This window comes from Lissotriton vulgaris, chromosome 5 (assembly GCF_964263255.1).
Source record: "Lissotriton vulgaris chromosome 5, aLisVul1.2, whole genome shotgun sequence".
Taxonomy (NCBI): domain Eukaryota; kingdom Metazoa; phylum Chordata; class Amphibia; order Caudata; family Salamandridae; genus Lissotriton; species Lissotriton vulgaris.
In genome coordinates, this window is record NC_141693.1 from 899262418 (window position 1) to 899285295 (window position 22878).

The 22878-nt window shown below is 49.8% G+C and overlaps 1 protein-coding gene across 2 annotated transcripts in view; it reads left to right on the forward strand.

Moving 5' to 3' along the window:
• The window catches only part of IDE (insulin degrading enzyme), a 996582-nt gene that overhangs the window by 471610 nt on the left and 502094 nt on the right, over positions 1-22878 (forward strand). The gene's annotated exons all lie outside the window — the stretch shown is intronic.

The following is a 22878-nucleotide window of genomic DNA, read 5'->3' on the forward strand; positions in this document are numbered from 1 at the left end:
AATATTAGCCCTCAACAGATACGATTTTGAAGCCATGGCACCTCGCACCGAGTGCGCCCCGAACAATTGAACATCAATACCAGACTCCTTCATGATAAATTTCAGCCATCTCGCTATAGTAGCCAAGGACACAGGTTTAAATGGCTTTTGCACAGCTATCAAAAGCTGCGTGACCCCCGAGGGCCTTACTGTACGAGTACACTCCTCGTATGATTTCAAGCATTGGACCACACATAATTTTGGATTACTAGGAAAGGCGTTATACTCAATGTGTCTAGAAAGTGTTTTTTTGCGACCTGTAATAGTAAAAGAAACTCCCTCCGGAGTAAATACTCTACCTGCAATATCCAAGGCACGAACGTCCGATGATCTCCTGCATGCTGACAAACATAACAGCATTGCTAACTTTGCTGACAACTGCTTCCTAGAAAGCAAGTCGTTAGATGGCCAGTCGTCCAGAAATTTAATAACTGAAGAGACATCCCAAAGCCCAGAATATTTTGGCTTGGGAGGGTTCGCTACCCGTATGCCCTTAAGGAACTTACAAACCAAGGGATGCATGCCCACCGGTTTCCCGTTAATGTGGGCGTGTCCCGCCGAAATGGCCGACCGGAAATTGTTCACGGATCTGTAGACCAAACCGCTAGTCGCTTAGTCCGACAAGAAATTGACTACGTGAGAAAGTCCTGCCCCCACGGGATCCAGATCCCGTTCCACGCACCAACATAACCAACTCTTCCAGGCTGAAGAGTACCTTTTTCTCGTGGAGGGAGCCCAGGCTTGCTTAATGAAATCGCTAGCCGTTCCCGAAACACCAGGCAAGTACCACTGTTGACTGAAAGCCTCCATGCCATCAGCGTGAGGCTCTGAGACATAATTAGCGGGTGCTGCTCCCGCGCTGGTCCCAGCAATAGCGACTCCGACCATGGAAGTCTCCTGGGGAGGTCGCAACACATCCCTAACAACATCGGGAACCATGGTTGCGACTGCCACAGAGGTGTCACTAGAATTACCTCGGCCTTCTGCTTGACAATGTGAGAGGCCACTCGTGGAATCAATAGAAAGGGGGGGAACGCATAGTTCACCGCCCCGACCAGACCTGCAAAAATGCATCCGTTGCCTCCGCTGCTGGATCCGGCCTCCAGCTGAAAAACCTTGGAAGTTGACGGTTCAGCCTGGACGCAAACAGGTCCCTCTGGCACGGACCCCATAGGTCCTGTAACCAAGTGAATATCTTGGGAAGCAGCTGCCAATCGCTGTAATCCCGAAGATGTCTCGAGTTCCAGTCCGCTATTACATTGGACCGCCCCGGAATGTACTCCGCAATTACCGAGATCTGATGACTGAGACAATAATGCCAAAAATCCTTGGCTATCTGCACCAGCATGGATTATCTCGTCCCCCCCAGCTTGTTTATATATCGAACCGCAGACACGTTGTCCATCCGAAGGAGGATGCAACACAAGCTTATCTGGGGTGAGAGCGTCTTGATCGCGAAGGAGCCCGCTAGGAGCTCCAGACAATTTATGTGCAACTTTAGTTCTTCTTGCGACCATCTTCCTCCTGTGGAAACTTCGCCACAACGTGCGCCCCAGCCCCAAAGGCTGGCGTCTGGTTCTATGACCACTTCCGGCACGGAGCCGAAGATGGCCCTGCCGTTCCACGCCTCCACGTTGTTTAGCCACCATTGCATCTCGTCCCGCACTTCCTGAGTCAGCGGGATCAAGTCCGAGTAGGCCAGCCCTCTCTGAAGGTGCTGGATTTTGAGTCTCTGCAGAGCCCTGTAGTGTAGTGGACCTGGAAAAATCGCTTGCACTGACGAGGCCAACAACCCTACTACTCTGGCAACCGACCTGAGTGAGGTCACCGGTTTGCTCAAAAGAGATATGATCTCTTTCTTCAAGTCCTTCAACTTCGACTTCGGCATACTCAACTCCGCTATCCGCGAGTTGATCACAAAACCCAGAAAGTCCATCTCCTGTGACGGAATTAGGGCAGATTTGTCTTTGTTTATTACAAATCCTAGATTCTGGAGTAGGGATATGGTCATCTGAAGATGCCTCAACACCAGCTCCGGACTGTGAGCTAAAATTAGAATGTCGTCTAGGTAAATAATGAGACGCACCCCCTGTTCTCTCAGGTGCACCACCACCGGCTTCATCACCTTGGTGAAACACCAAGGAGCCGAGGAAAACCCGAAAGGAAGGGCCGAATATTCGAACCAACGTCCTCTCCACTGAAACTGAAGGAAACGACAGTGAGGACGATAGATGGGGATGGAAAGATAAGCATCTTTCAGGTCTAAACACACCATCCAATCCCCTGACTGTAAAAGATCTGTTAACAGATGGATCCCCTCCATCTTGAAATGGTTGTAGACTAGGAAGTAATTGAAATCTTTCAAGTTCAACACAAGCCTGTGACCTCCGCCCCTTTTCTGTACAAGGAAGATATTGCTGCAAAACCCGTGCGGGTTGTACTCGCACCTTGCTATGGCGCGTTTGAGAAGCAATTCTTCTATTTCGCTGTCAATAGAACTCGCCTCTGGTCGGGTAAAATGAAGAGCCCTCGGGGCCACCCTCTGTGTGGGAGTCTGATAGAATACTAGGTGAAACCCCTGAATGGTCTGGAGGACCCATGCATCTTGAGTCAGGAGACTCCAATTGTGTAAGAAAAACATTGTGCGACCCCCCAAAGGCATGCAAAAGCAATCCAGAGCGCTCACCTGAATTGTTCTGGGCGTGGAAGCCTGCCCTGTTGCCGCCTCCATGATATTTGTTTCTGGAGTATCTGCGACGTTGCGGATAGAAGGTACCTCCTCTTGTCGAGTCCCAATCACCTCGACCTCTTCCGAAATCACCTCTGGGGGGACCTTGATTGCCGAAACAGCCTGGCGAGCGTCCCCTGCCTCGTCCGGCCCTATTAAAAAGGTTATTCTGCAGGGCCCGCTTGATGCCTGATTGGGCCTTGTCCAGGGAAGTGAAGGTTCCCACGTATTTTGAAACGTCCTTCACAAATTGATCTCCAAAGAGATTGCCCTCAGCTAGGGGACCCGGCTCAGCTGTAGCTAACTCAGTCAAATTCGAATCCATTCTCATTAACAGCGACTTGCGCCGCTCCGATGACACTGCGCAGTTAGCATTACCGAGGAGACAGATTGCGCGCTGGGTCCAACCCGCCAGAATATCCGGATCTATAATGACGTTGGTCTCTTTGGCATGCAAAGCCATTTCTAAGATCTTGGCTAGGGGTCCCACCACATCTAGCATCTTATCCTGGCATCCCCTCCAGGCACGATCCAAACCTTTCTTGGGGTCCTTGGCAAACTTCTTTAGGAACGTCAGCATGCTGGCCTCGATCTCTGGGATCTCAGCAACCCTGTGGGGAAGATCAGGACGGGGACACTCAGACCGCAGTCTGTTCCGGACCTCCTTATCGAACCCTTTCCTTAGATTCTCCTCTAGATACTGTGTCACAGCCGGGGCCGGGACCCAATCTTTGGACCGAGGATGCATAATTTCCGAAGGGTTGAAAGTAAACGGAGTGTCGGGAGGAGGAGGCTCTGAAGCCGAAGAGGCAGATTTCTTTGCCCTCTTCGGGGGCTGCTCCTCATCTGTGTCGGTAGTATCGGTGTCAGTGGTGGCGGTGGTATCAGTGTCCACGTAATGCTGTTTACTCTTCGCCTTACCACTGCTTGCATAAGCGTGATCTGAATTGGACGGGGTCGGAAGAGAGCCCAAAGCGCCAGAGTGTGGCCACTGTTCTGCGGAACCTGCCTGCGGAGTTAGTGTCTGCTTTTTACCGGGCTTGTTTTTGGCATAGCCATGGCGCTTAGCGAAGCTCTCGAGCTGTTTGGTGATCGGCTTCAATGCTGCTGCCAATGCTTGTTGTACAGTAGCTGGCACTGCACTTTCCACTGACTTTCTAACCGAGGCCTGGACTGATGCATCCAGGGCCTCCACAATTTTATCCTCCACTGCAGCAGAATGCTGCCCTTCATAGGGTCCTTCCTCCGCCTCCTCATCGTAATAATACCCATCATCCATAATGAATTGCGATAAAACTGAGACTACACACCCTAATCCAAAGAGGTAGGCACTAGAGGAGTCAGGGGGGGGGGGGGTCAGCCCCAAGCACACTGTAACTTTATGATAGTCAGTTTAGAAACCCCCTCAGCAGATGCTGTAATCAATTATTGCAGCCCAGCAGGGCGTCAGAGCCAAAATATAAATACAAGGAGCGTGTGCCACTCCAATCCAAGGCAAAGACTGTTCTTACAGCCAGTCAGGCGTGAAATCTACCAACTCCGATCAATGTTCGGTGTGTGAATGGGGAAAAAACGGCATTCGGCGTGTGTAGCCCAACGCGCGCCCAAATCCTACTAGAAACAAGCCCAATGGGTGCGCATTGTGCTACACGCTCCTGCCGTGTGGTTTGCGGCTCACCTTGGCGTCCGGGCGATTAGGGGAGCCCTCGCGCAGCCTGCCAGCGGACGAGGGCACTAATGGAAGTCCCAGGTAGGCGCGACCGTCAATCGGCCATTCCCTGACTCTCGCGCCGCTAAGCGCTCACGTTCTGAAAGTTGGAGCAGAGCTCCGATCAAGCGCGAGATGCGCCTGCCAAACCTCCCGCCTCCGGCGGGGAATACACAGCGGGGAAGCCCGCGCTAAAGTCAACAAAGCCCCAAATAAACAGAAAACCAGCAATACTTAATATAATACATAAGCGCTAAGCACTAGGGGCGCATTTGCAATCTTTAAGGGTGAAAACACATGCAAATCGTCCCCAATTAGTTATAAACGCATTCAAAAACAGCACACAGGCATAGGTAAGGGGCTGGGCACTTAACTCTTGCTGTGTGAGCAGCAAAGAAAGAGGAAGCTGGAGGTGTGACCTAGGCTCTTATGGGTGCTGAAGGGGGCGTGGCTACGCCAAGCATCATGGGCTTTGAAGTTTTATGTGCACTAAACTGTATGTTTATTGGCTGCTGTGTTTTATACAGTAAAGAAAGAGAAGCATAATCTGAAGCCTCCGGTCCTGTAATAGAATTCTCAGACCCCTTTCTGTGACGGATGTCAAAAGCATAAGGCTGAAGAGACAAAAACCACCGCATGATCTGGGGATTATTGCCCTTGTTCCTGCTTAACCAGACTAACGGAGCATGGTCGGTGTATAGTTGGAACCTTTTACCCTCCAGGTAGTACTGTAATTTTTCTATGGCCCATTTGACCGCTAAACATTCTTTTTCAATGACCAGATAGTTTCTTTCGTGTGGAAACAGTTTCCGGCTAATGAAAAGATTGGCTTCTCAGTGCCGTCTGATGTCAACTGGGACAAGATGGCTTCTATGCCCATGTCTGTGGCATCGGTTTGCAGGATAAATGGCAAATCAAAGTTGGGAGAGGTTAGTACTGGACCACTAGTGATTGCCCTCTTTAGCTTGTTAACTGCCTCAATTACAAGGGAAGAAGGATGCAATAGAAGGTGTCCCGGTGTGTTTTTCTTTAGCTGAGCAGTTAAGGGGGTTGCTATCTCCGAATACTGGGGTATAAACCGGCGATAATATCCCAGGAGTCCCAGAAAGGCCCTGACCTCTTTTTTTGTGGTAGGAATAGGTGTTTCGATTATTGCTTTAATTTTCTCACTCTGGGGCTCGATGCAGCCGTTTCCTAGCAAGTATCCTAGATATTTTACTCGATGGAAACCCACACACGACTTACCCGCATTGATATGTAGGCCTGCGGTCTTCCGCTCTTTCACTACCTGACGACAGTGATCTAAATGCTCTTGCCAGGTGGAACTGAAAATCACAATATCATCTAGTTAGGCAGAAGAGTAGGACTAATGAGATGTCAGGACCTTGTTCATCAGGCGCTGGAAAGTTGCAGGGGCTTCATGCAGACCAAAGGGCAGGGCAGTAAACTCGAAAAGACCATCGGGAGTGGCAAATGCGGTCTTTTCTTGATCACTACCTCGTAGGGGCACCTGCCAATAACCTTTGGTTAGATCTAAGGTGGTGATGTATCGGGTATCTCCTAGCTTTTCGATCAACTCGTCTACCCGGGGCAAGGGATAGGCATCTAGTCTGAATATGGCATTGATTTGTCTAAAATCAATACAAAAACGAATGGACCCGTCTGGCTTTGGAACTAGTACAATGGGTGACGACTACTCGCTTTGGGATGGTCTGATCACCCCCATTCGTATCATATTCTGTATTTGCTCAGACACAGCTGTCCTACGAGCCGCTGGTATTCTGTAGGGTTTCTGTTTTATGACCACCCCTGGATTGGTATCTATATGGTGCTCTACTAGGTTAGTGATTCCGGGTTGGTCAGAAAACAGTTCTTGAAAAGGAAGGAACGGATCCATCAGTTCAGTAATCTGTCCCGGAGGGAGCTCTTCATTTGCAACTAGATTCTCCAGCGTAGAGGGATATTCCCTGTCATGACATGTCATTTGGACATTTTGTGGAGGAGGTCCAAGCCATTTTTTTAGCAGATTGATATGGAAGGATTGGGTTTTATTAGGTGTTACTTGGAGACGATAGGTGGTACGTCCGAGAGTCTCAACTACTTTGTATGGACCCTTCCACTCACTCCTTATCTTATTAAGAGAGGATGGCAACAAGACCAAAGCCCAGTCATTGATTTGTAAAGATCGCCATTTCCTCCCTTTATCATAGTGATATTTCTGCCTGGCCTGGCTTTTCTCTAGGTTTTGGTGGGCCAGCTCCCTTAACTTACCAATCCTTGGGCGTAGATGTAAGGAGTAATCAAGAAGGTTCTGGGTTGAATTCTCCTCCTTCTCCCACCTCTCCCTCGTCATCTTGAGCAATGTTCTGGATTGCCGTCCATATAGGAGTTCAAAAGAAGAACACACCAGGCTACTTTGAACCTGCCCTCGGATAACGAAGAGAGCGAGGGGTAGAAGACGGTCCCAGTCCTTACCTTCACTCGCTAGCATCTTTTTCAAAGTCCGTTTCAGGGTGCCGTTATACCTCTCCACTAATCCATCCGTCTGGGGGTGGTAAACGGAGGTTTTTATTTGTTTGATGTCTATAAGTTTACACACCTGAGACAATAATTTTGACACAAACGGTGTCTCTTGGTCTGTTAAAATCTGTCTCGGGAATCCTACTCTGGAGAAATATTCCAAGAGCTTTCCAGCGATGACCATAGTTGTGGGGGTCCTGAGGGGAAAAGCCTCTGGGAAGCGGGTGCAGTAGTCGACTACTACCAGTACGTATTGATGACCTTTTGAGGACCGAGGTAGGGGTCCTATGAGGTCCATTCCTATGCGTTCAAAGGGCTGTCCCACTATAGGTAAGGGTTGTAAGGGTACCTGAGGAGGGCGATAGGGGTTTTTTAACTGACAAACAGAGCACTCCTGGCAGTATTTTTTTATCTGAGCGTAGATACCCGGCCAGTAAAAATACCGCAAGATATTCTCCGTGGTTTTCTGGGCCCCCATATGGCCAGCCAGCAAGTGAGAGTGAGCGAAAAACATAACCTGCTCCCTGAAATCCCGAGGGACCAACCGTTGGGGGGAAGCAGTGAGGTTAGCAATCCGGTACAGGAGATCTTTTTGAATGGAAAAGGAAGGATAAGACAAGGGGCGTCCTTGAGGAGGTGTCTTGGCCTCTTGCCAAGCATGCTCCAGGGAAGCATCATTGCTTTGGGCCCAGCGAAAGTTTTTGTTAACTTCCCACGGTTCCTGGGTCAGAAAGGCCAAGGAGGTCTTGGTTTTGTGAGGGGAATAAAGGAGATCCCGATAGAGTGAGAGAAAATCGGGGTTATCTGTTCCTAATATGAGGTCTTCGGCAGATTATCCATGAGACCCACTGTAACAATCGTGGGGCCCCTTTTACCTGGGCAAAGGATGGGAATTCTGGCTGTAGGGTAGACCCTGACATCCCCGTGAACACAGCTTATTGCCACTTGTCCTTGGGGTATCTTCTGTTCTGGGGCCACCCAATGACTCCTAATCATTGACTGTCGACACCCTGAGTCCAACAGGGCAGTGATGACCTGTGCATTCACGGTGACACTTACATAATAACAGGCCCCCATCTCTGCTCTGTACATGAGGTTAAGGGGCATATAACTGACATCCATGGGTTCGCCGGTTTTTCTTCGTGGACAAACCCGGGCGATGTGGCCCCACTCGCCACATTCAAAACACTGTGGTTGTTTTGGAATAAGCGGCTCCGGTTTCGGGGGCTCTGACTTTCTCTGGCTCTTTTATAGGTCTAAGTGGTCTTCGTGGTAGTGTGCTAGGCCTCATTCCTTTTTCTGGTTCCCAGGTGGAGATCCTTGGTTGGGCCCCAGCGAACGAGGTGGCCATTTCCACCGCCTTCTCCATCGTGAGACCTGCATGCTGCCACAGCCATTTTTGTGTGGTATAGGGAAGGGCGTCTAGGAACTGCTCCAACACGATGTTACTCATGATCTCATCCTTAGACTGTTCCCCCGGTCGAAGCCACTTTTCAGCTGCCAATTTCAATTTGAAATACAATGGTTTTGGTGTGTCTCCGGGGACCCCTTTCTCCCGGCGGAACCGTAATCGGTAAGCTTCGGCGTCCATCCCGAGGTGATTTAGAATCACATTTTTGACTTCCTCATATGGGGTGACGCCTCCCGCATTGACCACCTGATAGGCGGCTTGGGCCTCCCCCGTTAAGAGCGGTGCCAAAAAGAACGGCCATTTAGACACCGGCCACCCTGAAGCTCTTGCGGCCCTCTCAAAGTTTAGGAGGAAGGAGTCTGGGTCCTCTCCTGGAATATACTTCTCCAAAGAGACAGTAGGGGCAGCAGTTGCGCTACGGTGTAGTTTCGGCGTCCGGCTGGAAGAGGGGGACTCCTCGGCCACTTTAACAGGGTATCCAACTGAGCCCGCATTTGATCCCTGAAGGCATCTCTGTCTGCTTGGGCGCTGTTCAACTGCCTTTCCACCACCCATTCAAGTTTCTTTTGCCCTTCAACTAGGTGCTGTATCAGAGCCTCCATGGGTGTTAAGGATCACCGCGTTCTAGGGCTGTGAGGGGGTTCGAGGGTCACCAGCACCGGGAACGGGATTTCAGTTAGTGCCGTTAGCTCACGGGAAGCAACCCACCCTGCTCAACTATTGCCCTGCGGGGATTCCGCCACCCTTTCCCTAGAACCCCGTAGCCGGTCACGCACCTGTTTCAGCCACGAACCTCCAGGAACGTGGCTGGGCGATGCGTGGTGAAAGCCTCCTGGCTTCTGGGTCGTCCTCTGCGGTCCACCGACAGCGCCAACAGGAGCAGAACCTCTGGGGTCGTCCTCTTCTGGTCAGGAACGGTGTCAGCCTCGTGGATTCTTCCTGGAATCTCCTCCGTCAGCAATCGAACACCGGCTCCTCTCCGTTCCTGGTCGACGACTTCCTGATGGGGCGGCTCGCTCCTTAAATCGGTCCATTCATCCGCCCGCACGTCTTCAGGGGCGAGGTTTGCTAGAGGGCCGGCCTCAGGGTTAAGGGCCAGAATCCGGGTATGTCGTTGGTGCCGGGTTCCTCAGAGTCTCTGTCCCCGAGCTGTGAAGAAGCAGAGGAGTTTAACATGGACAAGTCTCTGGCCTGTTTCACGAGGTCAGATGAGGTATAATCCTGACAACTACAAACCTAAAAAACTATTGAGTTTGCTGTAATACTGCAATACTGTAATACTGAAGACCGAAACAGAGGAGGTACACGCAAATTGCACAATCGTGAGCGCAAGGGAGAACTACTGTTACCGCTGCCATCTCTGTCCTTGCCGGGAAAGGCAGCCATGTGGCCCTAGCAGTGTCTCCTGGGTCTGACCAGCAGGATTTTCTTCGAGGATTACAAGGATTACAAGGACTGATGTAAGGGATCCTTGTAACTGTAACTGTAGCTGTGACCCGTGCTTTGTATCAAGGCGACTACGATCTAACTGGAATAACGGTACAATGGACTAATGCACTATGTGCTAAATCCCTGTGAGGCTCTGGCATAGGCACTACTGACGATATCGATCCTGGTACGGAGGTTAATGTGTTAGTACAGATGTCTGGAGCCTTCAGGTGAACCCTGCTGCCCTTGATCAGAGAGGGTGGTGAGGGCGGTGATTCCTGCGGCGATTCCGGTGATTCCTGTGATTTTCTGTGACCCCCGCGATTACACTTTGGCAAAGTAACCGCGAGTAACTGTAAGTACTGTGTCCGGTGCCCGCGGCTACAGTGGTATTTTGACTGAATGAATGATTGTCTTGTCCTGCTTCATCCTGCGGCCCACGATCAGTGAGGGCGGCGATTCCAGCAACATGATACTTCGGCAAGCAATTGAGAAGTAACCAGAAGTAACTGGTACAGCGTTTGCGGCTGCAGCCTTCGTACTTTGCCATTTGACTGTTTGGACCTGCTTCACCCTGCTCCTCCCTCCCGCCACCCTCTGCCACCCTCCTTCACCCCCCTCCTTGTCTCTATGAATCTTCCCCGTGAATACATATCAAAATCGCTAACCTGCTTTCTTTGACCAGAAGCCTCGATTCAACCGCAGCCGTGGTCTGTGTCCGGCGTCTCTCTGTGCTGTGCTCCCTGCCTCAGCCAGCTCTGCGTCATACTCTGTACTTCGTCATCCCAGTCATCAGCACACACCGGGATTCCGCACTTAAAGGCCCACGCTGCTCGTCGTTGTCAAGGTGATTCGGAGAGAGCTGCGCGCAGCAGACACAGTACAGCAGAAACCAGCAGAAAACGGCAGACAAATGCCAAACGAGTAAAACCTGTCAAAACCCTAACCAAACCTCATCAAAACAGGAGTGAACTATTATAAAACTGAAAGTTTGAGGCCTGAGGTCCGTGGCTGTTGATAGTGCAAGGCAAAACTGGGGGCGCAAGTAAATCCGCAGATATTGCACTTTTGATCTAAAAAACTGTGTTGGGAAACGAACTTACGTTTTAATTGCTTCCTTGCTCTTACGCTGTCTGGGACAGCCGGGCGCTTACTCCCACCTCATTGTTACTCACCGGGGGCCGATTTTAGGGCCTTTTTCGGTGGAATACAGGCTTGCAAAGGGCGACGACTTTGGCCGCCATTGCAGGAGAAATAGCACGGTCAGCGCTCTAGCGGTCGGGCGAATCACAGCCCGGGCGTATAAGAGCAGCAGGCTTGCTAGGGATTCTTCTTGCTATTTTGCACTTAGTGAACTTAAAAGCGCTCCTGAGGCGGAAGCCGGGAGTTAGGCATTCCCCTCCTATTTTATTCTTTTAAAAAAGCACTATTGCACTTTTGATCTAAAAAACTGTGTTGGGAAACGAACTTACGTTTTAATTGCTTCCTTGCTCTTACGCTGTCTGGGACAGCCGGGCGCTTACTCCCACCTCATTGTTCTCACCGGGGGCCGATTTTAGGGCCTTTTTCGGTGGAATACAGGCTTGCAAAGGGCGACGACTTTGGCCGCCATTGCAGGAGAAATAGCACGGTCAGCGCTCTAGCGGTCGGGCGAATCACAGCCCGGGCGTATAAGAGCAGCAGGCTTGCTAGGGATTCTTCTTGCTATTTTGCACTTAGTGGACTTAAAAGCGCTCCTGAGGCGGAAGCCGGGAGTTAGGCATTCCCCTCCTATTTTATTCTTTTAAAAAAGCACTATTGCACTTTTGATCTAAAAAACTGTGTTGGGAAACGAACTTACATTTTAATTGCTTCCTTGCTCTTACGCTGTCTGGGACAGCCGGGCGCTTACTCCCACCTCATTGTTACTCACCGGGGGCCGATTTTAGGGCCTTTTTCGGTGGAATGCAGGCTTGCAAAGGGCGACGACTTTGGCCGCCATTGCAGGAGAAATATTTACAACAAGGGGTGGTGAGGGACAGAGTCTCTGAATTAAGCAGAAAGCTCTCACCCAGTCAAGAGATCAGGGCTAGATCCAACACCGTTTTTTAGCTCACTGCACCATCCCAGTTTCAGAACCTGGCTGTATGCAAATTAGTCTGTTCCTGTCCCAGTGCATGATGGGAACAGGGCAAACCAAACTACAAAAGCCAATTCTTACATTGGGAAGGAAACAAGCTCCCGGGGACCGGTTTCTGGCATTACAGCCGTCTTCGGCCCGGTTTGCTTGAATCCTGATGGTGCAATGAGCAAGGGTCTCACATCTGAGAATACCCTTCCACGCTTAGGGTGGACAAAAATATTTACAACAAGGGGTGGTGAGGGACAGAGTCTCTGAATTAAGCAGAAAGCTCTCACCCAGTCAAGAGATCAGGGCTAGATCCAACACCGTTTTTTAGCTCACTGCACCATCCCAGTTTCAGAACCTGGCGGTATGCAAATTAGTCTGTTCCTGTCCCAGTGCATGATGGGAACAGGGCAAACCAAACTACAAAAGCCAATTCTTACACTGGGAAGGAAACAAGCTCCTGGGGACCGGTTTCTGGCATTACAGCCGTCTTCGGCCCGGTTTGCTTGAATCCTGATGGTGCAATGAGCAAGGGTCTCACATCTGAGAATACCCTTCCACGCTTAGGGTGGACAAAAATATTTACAACAAGGGGTGGTGAGGGACAGAGTCTCTGAATTAAGCAGAAAGCTCTCACCCAGTCAAGAGATCAGGGCTAGATCCAACACCGTTTTTTAGCTCACTGCACCATCCCAGTTTCAGAACCTGGCTGTATGCAAATTAGTCTGTTCCTGTCCCAGTGCATGATGGGAACAGGGCAAACCAAACTACAAAAGCCAATTCTTACACTGGGAAGGAAACAAGCTCCCGGGGACCGGTTTCTGGCATTACAGCCGTCTTCGGCCCGGTTTGCTTGAATCCTGATGGTGCAATGAGCAAGGGTCTCACATCTGAGAATACCCTTCCACGCTTAGGGTGGACAAAAATATTTACAACAAGGGGTGGTGAGGGACAGAGTCTCTGAATTAAGCAGAAAGCTCTCACCCAGTCAAGAGATCAGGGCTAGATCCAACATCCGGTAGCTTGTCTCCTTTCTGGTAAAGAATTGGCTTGGTAGTTTAGTCTGCCCTGTTCCCATGATGCACTGGGCCAGGGACAGACTGATTTGCATATAGCCAGGTTCTGAGCTGGGATGGGGCAGTGAGATAAATAACGGTGATGGATCAAGCCCTGATCTTTGGACTGGGTAAGAGTGGTCTGCTCAATTCAGACACTCTGTTCATCACCACCCCCTTTTGTAAATCGATTTTGGCCACTATAGGTGTGGCAGGGTATACTCAGACATGAGTCCCTTTCTCACTGCTCCATCAGGATTCAAGCAAGCCGGGCCGAAGAGGCTGAAATGCCAGAAACCGGTCCCCGGTAGCTTGTCTCCTTTCTGGTAAAGAATTGGCTTGGTAGTTTAGTCTGCCCTGTTCCCATGATGCACTGGGCCAGGGACAGACTGATTTGCATATAGCCAGGTTCTGAGCTGGGATGGGGCAGTGAGATAAATAACGGTGATGGATCAAGCCCTGATCTTTGGACTGGGTAAGAGTGGTCTGCTCAATTCAGACACTCTGTTCATCACCACCCCCTTTTGTAAATCGATTTTGGCCACTATAGGTGTGGCAGGGTATACTCAGACATGAGTCCCTTTCTCACTGCTCCATCAGGATTCAAGCAAGCCGGGCCGAAGAGGCTGAAATGCCAGAAACCGGTCCCCGGTAGCTTGTCTCCTTTCTGGTAAAGAATTGGCTTGGTAGTTTAGTCTGCCCTGTTCCCATGATGCACTGGGCCAGGGACAGACTGATTTGCATATAGCCAGGTTCTGAGCTGGGATGGGGCAGTGAGATAAATAACGGTGATGGATCAAGCCCTGATCTTTGGACTGGGTAAGAGTGGTCTGCTCAATTCAGACACTCTGTTCATCACCACCCCCTTTTGTAAATCGATTTTGGCCACTATAGGTGTGGCAGGGTATACTCAGACATGAGTCCCTTTCTCACTGCTCCATCAGGATTCAAGCAAGCCGGGCCGAAGAGGCTGAAATGCCAGAAACCGGTCCCCGGTAGCTTGTCTCCTTTCTGGTAAAGAATTGGCTTGGTAGTTTAGTCTGCCCTGTTCCCATGATGCACTGGGCCAGGGACAGACTGATTTGCATATAGCCAGGTTCTGAGCTGGGATGGGGCAGTGAGATAAATAACGGTGATGGATCAAGCCCTGATCTTTGGACTGGGTAAGAGTGGTCTGCTCAATTCAGACACTCTGTTCATCACCACCCCCTTTTGTAAATCGATTTTGGCCACTATAGGTGTGGCAGGGTATACTCAGACATGAGTCCCTTTCTCACTGCTCCGTCAGGATTCAAGCAAGCCGGGCCGAAGAGGCTGAAATGCCAGAAACCGGTCCCCGGTAGCTTGTCTCCTTTCTGGTAAAGAATTGGCTTGGTAGTTTAGTCTGCCCTGTTCCCATGATGCACTGGGCCAGGGACAGACTGATTTGCATATAGCCAGGTTCTGAGCTTGGATGGGGCAGTGAGATAAATAACGGTGATGGATCAAGCCCTGATCTTTGGACTGGGTAAGAGTGGTCTGCTCAATTCAGACACTCTGTTCATCACCACCCCCTTTTGTAAATCGATTGCAGGAGAAATAGCACGGTCAGCGCTCTAGCGGTCGGGCGAATCACAGCCCGGGCGTATAAGAGCAGCAGGCTTGCTAGGGATTCTTCTTGCTATTTTGCACTTAGTGAACTTAAAAGCGCTCCTGAGGCGGAAGCCGGGAGTTAGGCATTCCCCTCCTATTTTATTCTTTTAAAAAAGCACTATTGCACTTTTGATCTAAAATGAATGAATGAATGAATGAATGAATGAATGAATACTTTCTTTTATAGCGCATGGCTACTCTTGAGCATCCCAGCGCTGTAAGACAAAGGAAAGTAAAGACACTATTGGAAAAGGTGCGTCTTTAAGCGCTTCCTGAAAGCAAGGTGGTTTGACTCATGCCTAATGGCATCTGGGAGTGCGTTCCATTCTTTAGCTGCATGCACCGAGAGTCGACGGCCACCCATCCGGGCCAGCTTCATCCTGGGAACTACCAGCAAATTCCGCTGGTTGGATCTCAGAGATCTCACTGATTGGTGTCGACGAAAAAGGGGATCCAGGATAGGCGGGCCAGCCCCATGGATGGATTTATGCGCCATGCACATGGTCTTAAAAGTTATCCTTCCCTTGATGGATAGCCAGTGCAGGGATTGAAGTGCGGCTTTTGCTGAACATCTTTTAGGGACTTTCATGAGTAGTCGAGCAGCACAATTCTGTACCGATTGCAGAATTTTTATGGTGCCGACCGGGGCCCCCATGTAGACGGCATTTGCATAATCCAGCCATGACATAATCAATGACTGGACTAGCAATCTTCTGGCTTCGAATGGCAGAAGGTCTAGCACTTTTTTTAAGACTCTCAGCAGCCCATAGCAGGTTCCGGCTACCTTTTTTGCTTGGTATTGAAATCCTAAAGAGGAGTCTAGCCAGATCCCTAAGCTCTTTATATGAGTCTTGGGTGCTGGGGGAGGTCCTAGGCAGTGAGGCCACCAAGGATCAAGATTAATTGGGGCCTTGTAACCTAGGAGCATGATGTCTGTTTTGGCCCCATTTAACTTTAAAAAGGAGGAAGTCATCCATTCCAGAACCTTGGTGAGACATGGGGTCAGATTGTTGATCCCCGGATTTGAAATATCGTTCCTCACCAAGGAAACCACCAGCTGCGTGTCATCGGCGAAGGTAACAAGTTGGATTCCCCAGGGAAGAACCACCTCAGCCAAAGGTCTCATATAGATATTAAACAGAGTTGGGCTGAGGGAGGAGCCCTGGAGGACGCCGTGATTCAGTTGCAGCTGGCTGGATGACACCTCTCCCTCAAAGACAGAGAAGCTTCTGTCGGATAAGAAAGAATAGAGCCATTTAATGGCCAATCCAGAGACTCCTGTAAGATGCAGCCGATGCAGCAGAAGAGAGTGGTTTACTGTATCGAAGGCTGCGCTGAGGTCCAACAGGACCACCGCAGCACAGCCTCCTGCATCCACTATACCTCTAACTGCCTCCACTACTGCTACCAGGGCTGTCTCCGTTCCCTGTTTTGCTCTAAACCCGGTCTGGGTGGGGTGCAATCCTTCCGTGGATTCAATGAAGGAAGAAAGGACCCGATTCACATATTTTTCAGCTATTTTGCTGATAGTTGGTAATAGTGAAATAGGCCTATAGTTGGCCAGGTCTTCAGGGTCTAAGCTAGGTTTCTTAAGCAAAGCTCTGACCTTGGCCTTCTTCCATTTGGGGGGCACTACACCGGAGGCCAGTGACGCGTTAATGACCTGCGTTATCACAGGGCATACTGTCCCTGATACCTGTTTAAGAACTGCCGGGGGAGCAGCGTCTAACGGGGAGCCAGATTTAAGCTTACTAAGGAGACTATCCACTTCAGCCAAGTCCAATGAAGGAAAGGCTTTGAGATCTACTGATGGGTTGGAGTCCATATCCAGGTCCTCCTTTTTTTCTCTCTTCCAATTATCTGGGATGTCTGTCACTGATGCAAAGCCGGAATAGATGTTAGACACCTTAGATGCAAAAAAGATAGCTAACTCATCGCAGTGTTTCTGTGGATTCTGGATAGGACTAATAGTCCTAGGTGTAGTTGCCAGGGATTGAAAGATTTTAAAAATTTCCCTGGGGGCGTTAGCTGCTTCCGTAATTTTGCTCTGATAATATGCGGCTTGTGTGGTTTGTATTAAAGTTTTGTAGGATCTCAGGGTTGACCTATATTCATTTTTCGCAGCAACTGCGTAGTTCTTTCTCCACTTCCTTTCCGCACGTTTACACAATTGTGTGTGTTCCTTGAGTTCCCTGGAGTACCATGGTTGTTTATTGGGACCCTCTCTATGCCGTAGCTCTTTTTTTGGAAGAATAGGATCTAGTGTGGAGTTGATCCACTGATCAAAAGCTTCATTAGCTGCAACCGGGTCCTCATGGGGTGCGGGCGAACAGCTTTTGAGGGCTGCCTCCCATTTTTCAGTGGGTAAAAAACTGTGTTGGGAAACGAACTTACGTTTTAATTGCTTCCTTGCTCTTACGCTGTCTGGGACAGCCGGGCGCTTACTCCCACCTCATTGTTACTCACCGGGGGCCGATTTTAGGGCCTTTTTCGGTGGAATACAGGCTTGCAAAGGGCGACGACTTTGGCCGCCATTGCAGGAGAAATAGCACGGTCAGCGCTCTAGCGGTCGGGCGAATCACAGCCCGGGCGTATAAGAGCAGCAGGCTTGCTAGGGATTCTTCTTGCTATTTTGCACTTAGTGAACTTAAAAGCGCTCCTGAGGCTGAAGCCGGGAGTTAGGCATTCCCCTCCTATTTTATTCTTTTAAAAAAGCACTATTGCACTTATGATCTAAAAAACTGTGTTGGGAAACGAACTTACGTTTTAATTGCTTCCTTGCTCTTACGCTGTCTGGGACAGCCGGGCGCTTACTCCCACCTCATTGTTACTCACCGGGGGCCGATTTTAGGGCCTTTTTCGGTGGAATACAGGCTTGCAAAGGGCGACGACTTTGGCCGCCATTGCAGGAGAAATAGCACGGTCAGCGCTCTAGCGGTCGGGCGAATCACAGCCCGGGCGTTACTTAATGAAGTCCGTTTTCCGTCCGCGCAGCGGACGGGCGCAGCGGGCGCGCCGATGGCGCGCCGGAGGCGCGCCAGAGGCAAGCCCGTCTGGGCCAGAATGGGCCTAGGGCCAGCCACTATGCCCGTGTTCCCCCTTAGACCCACAAGGTTCTCTAGGGAGGAACTTCTATCAATACGACTCTCTGGTGACCCTGGATGCCCTCATTGGGTCGGTTCAAGCCTCCCTTTCTGCCGATGCCCTGCCTGTCCGGTCCCCATCAGTGGGGAGACTGATGGTAAGAAGGCGGGTAGAATACTGCAGATGGCACTCCTTAACTGCAGATCGCTGCCGAAGCATGCGGTCGAGATCAACCTGTTGGTAGAAGACAGCAACTTCGACCTGCTCTTCCTGACGGAGACATGCTTAACCCCTCATACAGACTTTGATATTATCTCTGCGCTACCCAGTGGTTTTAATATTCAATGTTTGAATAGGGAGAAAGGCAAGGGGGGGGGGGGACTCGCCATAATCCACCGGGAGTCTCTGACCTGCAGATTGCAGGAGGGTGGAATCTCAGACGCTGAAAGCGCTAGCTTTAATATTCAGCTTTCACCCACTCACTCCCTGTCAGGTCTCCTCATCTATAGACCCCCGGGGAGCCTAAAACACTTCCCTGACTCCCTTCTAGAAATTACCTTATCAGCTGCCGCTCAGGCCCCGAATTTCCTGATCTTGGGCGATTTGAATTTACATTTCGACGACCCCAAGGATAACTCTGCTGTTGAATTGATTACCAACCTCAACTCCTTTGACCTGGAGCTGGCAAATAAGGAAGCCACCCACAACAAAGGCCATCTGTTGGATCCGATCTTCTCCAACATCTCCCAGCTCGCAGCCAAACCCCCGCTGCCCCTACTATGATCAGACCATTTCCTAGTACCTTTTTCGTGGGAATTTTACAATGAAAAAACTAAGGTCTCCTGTCCCCGCACACTTCAAAGGCCATGGCCAAGGCTGTCAGTAGAGAATTTGATAACTGCTCTCGAACCATCGACTCCCCCCGCAGAATCCGACGTCCTACAGGCAGATACAAATTTTCAAGACTGGTTGACTAAGTCCCTGGATTCGGTTCTGCCTCTTAAACATTGCACTAAAAAGAGCAATACTTTCAAATCTCCCTGGTTCTCCCCAGAACTAAGAGAACTCAGAAAAGATTGTAAAAGAGCGGAGCGCGCATGGCGGAAAGACTGGGCACCTATTAATAAATCTGCATATAAAGCTGCCCTAAAACTCTACAAATTAGCACGGCAAAAATCCAAAGCTGCCTTTTTTGAAGAAAAAATTTGTCTTTCTTCTAATTCTGCCAGAGAAACATTTAAAATTGTTAACCAGCTCCTTAAAGTCCCAGCCCCCACTCTGGTCCATAATGACCCAGTACTGAAATGCAATCAGTTAGCAGAATTCTTCGACACCAAAATTCGGAAAATCCTAGACAGCCTCCCTCAATCCTCTGCCACTGGTCCCACCGAGACCCCTTCTCCTGACCCTGCCTGCCCTCAATTTGAGGCATTCAGTCTTATATCCAAGGAAGACTTTTGTAACATCTTCTCCTCTATAAAAAGTGGCTCCCCCTCAGACCCAGTCCCGATGCACATTCTAAAACAAACCCTGAACACCATTGCCCCTGTAGCCACCGAGCTACTCAATACGTCACTATCCTCGGGCATAGTGCCCCCGAGCTGGAAGCAGGCCAGAGTCAAAACGCTCTTGAAGAAACCGGGATTAGACACCTCCGATCTGGCCAACTTTCGCCCAATCTCTCTTCTACCTGGATTGAGCAAAGTGGCCGAAAAAGTGGTGAATAGGCAGATTTCAGAGTACCTGGAGTCTAACCACCTCCTCAGTGATTCTCAGACTGGCTTTCGCCCGGGTCAGGGCACAGACACCGCCCTTTTGGCGGTGACTGAAGAGGTGAGATGCATCTTAGATTCAGGGGGATCGGTAGCTCTGATCCTCCTGGATCTGAGTGCTGCATTCGATACCGTAGATCATGCAGTCCTGGCCCAACGCTTGGCCTTGCTGGGCATTACAGGATCAGCCCTCAAATGGTTGCAGTCTTACCTGGAGGAGAGATCCTTCAGGATCTGGGAAAATGGGTCCATGTCTAAGGCCATCCCTCTCCAGTGTGGGGTGCCGCAGGGCTCCTCCCTCAGCCCCACACTGTTTAATGTCTACATGGCCCCGTTAGAGAAGGGGGTAGCCCCATTCGGGATTAAATCCATTAGCTACGCAGACGACACCCAGCTCGTCGTCTCGCTGTCACAACAAGGGGGCCGCCCGGCCGACCTCCCGGATTGTCTCACATCCATTTCCTCCTGGATGTCTAGCTCGAAACTCAAGCTAAATGGAACTAAGACTGAGATCATGTTCTTAGGCAATCAATTCACCTCTCTGCCCCCTGAGATGTGGCCCGCTTGTATGGGAGATCTTCCTCCCCCCAAGCAACAAATCAAAAGCCTAGGGATCTGGTTCGAACCCCAACTAACCTTCAAGACCCATGAAGGTGGTAGGAGGGTGCTTCGGCCTGTTACGAGCAGCCCGGAAGGTTCTCCCCCTCCTTCCGTTTCAATCCAGAAAGCTGCTAATCCAGGGTCTGATCCTGTCCAAACTGGATTATGGCAACTCCCTTGTCCTCGCTGCCCCCGTGCCACTATTAATACTCTTCAGCGAGCCCAGAACGCCGCAGCCAGGCTGCTGATGGGGGCGCCGAGACGGGCCTCAGCCAAACCACTGCTGAAAGCCCTGCACTGGCTCCCCATCCAAGAGCGGATCACTTTTAAGTCACTCTGCATCGCCCATAAAACTCTGCAGGGCAAAGGCCCTCCGGCCTTGAGAGGACTGATCCGCCCCTACAAGTCGACCAGGGCCCTTCGCTCAGATAGAGAAAATCTGGCCATCATTCCAAGAGTGAGGAAGGCACGCACAGGAGGCCGCCGGTTCTCACTGAATGTGTCAAACAAATGGAATGCCCTTCCTAGAGAACTCCGAATGGAACCGGGTCACATGAAATTCAGAAGAGCACTCAAAACCTTTCTCTTCCCTACCATCCCTTAACTCTGCCTCTCGCTTGAGTTCATTAGGTTCAGATTAGGATCAGCGCTGGGACGCTCCAGGGCAGCCATGCGCTCTATAAGTCCAAATCAAATCAAATCAAATCAAACCAGATAGAGGATGCTGGAGTCAATATCACAGTAAAACTCCATGTATCCAATCCAAACTTCCATGCTAAGTGCTCTTATGTTAAAATCGCCTATGTGAACATTAAAAACACGGTCAAAAGAATTCTCAAAAGGTCGGCCAAAAGAGACCAGATTGCGATAAAGATAGCTACTAAGGCAGCAAAGGAGCAAGGTCTATTTAAGTTACTCACAACAGCAGCTGCAAGTACAAAACACAGACCAGTTCAGGTACAGGTCCAGATACAGGTACAGGGGATGGCAGGCTTCACGGGACAAGGGGAGCAAATAATAGAGCAAAACCTACTACAACTCGCCCAAGAAGAAACCCAAGAAACCCAAGAAGAAGCACTAGAAGCACTAGGAATGCAAGGTACACAAGAGACTCAGAGCAGTGAAAGCCTGGAGAGCACAGTAAACACACAAAATACTCATAGCATGCAGAAAACAAAGGGCATGCAGAGACGACCTGAAACCAGAGCGTCTAAAGCTAAAGAAAACAATGTGAAAGAATTGAGGGTAATGAGAGACCTAAAAACAAAGATAAAAATCAAAATAAAAACACTGACAAGATCACGGAAAAGGAGAAGGAGAAGGATACAGTGAAAGGGAAGGAGAAGGTAATTGAGAAGGAGAAGTGCAAGGATTTAGAAGACAACGATGACAATAAGTTGGACTTAATGGCTAGGAAGGCTAAGAGACTACAAACTATTAAAAATCTTAAGGCAGCTGCCAAAACCACCGGGCAGCCGGCCGATTCTCAACCTGGGATCTCGAATATATTCAGTCCGTTGCCCAAGGAAGGGCTGAGCAATGCTGCTAAAAATGAAAAACAACAACGGGCTATCATGGATGAACATAGGAAGCATAATGATGAAATGAGCGGAAGCAGCCCAGCTACGGGCACAGGGCAATCAATTATGGAAATATAAACTGCTTTAGGCCCGGATCCAGGAAACCAGTCCTCGGATATAATCCCAGGAAAAGACAGCGTTAGCTCAGCAACAATCACAGACGACCAAAGTGAGCATATGCCTGTGTATCCTATGGAAACCCCGAGACACGACCTCTCCTCTCCCATGGCAAAAACCTCTTCCTCTGGGAAAATGTTACAATCAGAGAACGAAGAACTCTCCGAGGAATCAGACTCCGACATTTATGAAACAGGAGTCTCTATATCCAGCGACACAAGTGAGGCAAGCGAAACAAGCGACTGCCAAAAACTAGCTGTGATAACCCTGGAGGTATCTGACCCCAAAGACTTAAGGAAATTAAGTGAACCCGGTCAATACACCACTCCGAGGAAAAGGCTGGAAAAAAAGAGGACAAGGCACAAAAGGCAATGTAAATCAACATATGATGAAACGACAGACCCGGGGAGCAACACAGAACAAGTAAAAGAAAGAACCAAACATACTCGCAAAAACTCAACCCCAAAATCAACACGAAAACCCGAACATAATCGGCACATCATGAAGGACATTGAAGGGGGAGACTTGAAGCAACATGGAGATAGTGGCGACTCGGGGAAGTCGACAGAGCCATCGCTGAGGGACGTGCTAAGCTCCATTAGGAACTTCCATAAAGATGTAAAAATGGACAGTCAAAGGAACCATGCAGCCATACAAAAACTGCAAGGAGCTATCAAAAAAGTAGGCAACACCTTCTCAGAGATTTCAGACAGAATGGCTTCTGTAGAAACACTCACAGAAAATGTGAAGTCAGATGTCATCAAGCTCCAAACTCAGGAAAAAGAGCAGGAGGAACTCATAAAAGACTTAATGTCAAAGGTTGAGGACTTAAAAAATAGAGGCAGAAGAAACAACCTACGTTTTCTTGGAATCTCCGAAGGCGCAGAAGGAAACAACCTAAGGGGCTTCATGTCCAACCTCCTAAAATCAGCCTTCTCTGAACTTCAATCCTGGGAAATGGACCGGGAAATACAATGCGCTCATCGCTTTCCCTTAACGCGTCCTAAACCCACTCATAAGGCACCTCAATACCCAAGGGCTATGCTGGTTCACTTCGGGAACTTTCTCCTACGCGAGGCTATTTATGACATTGCCAG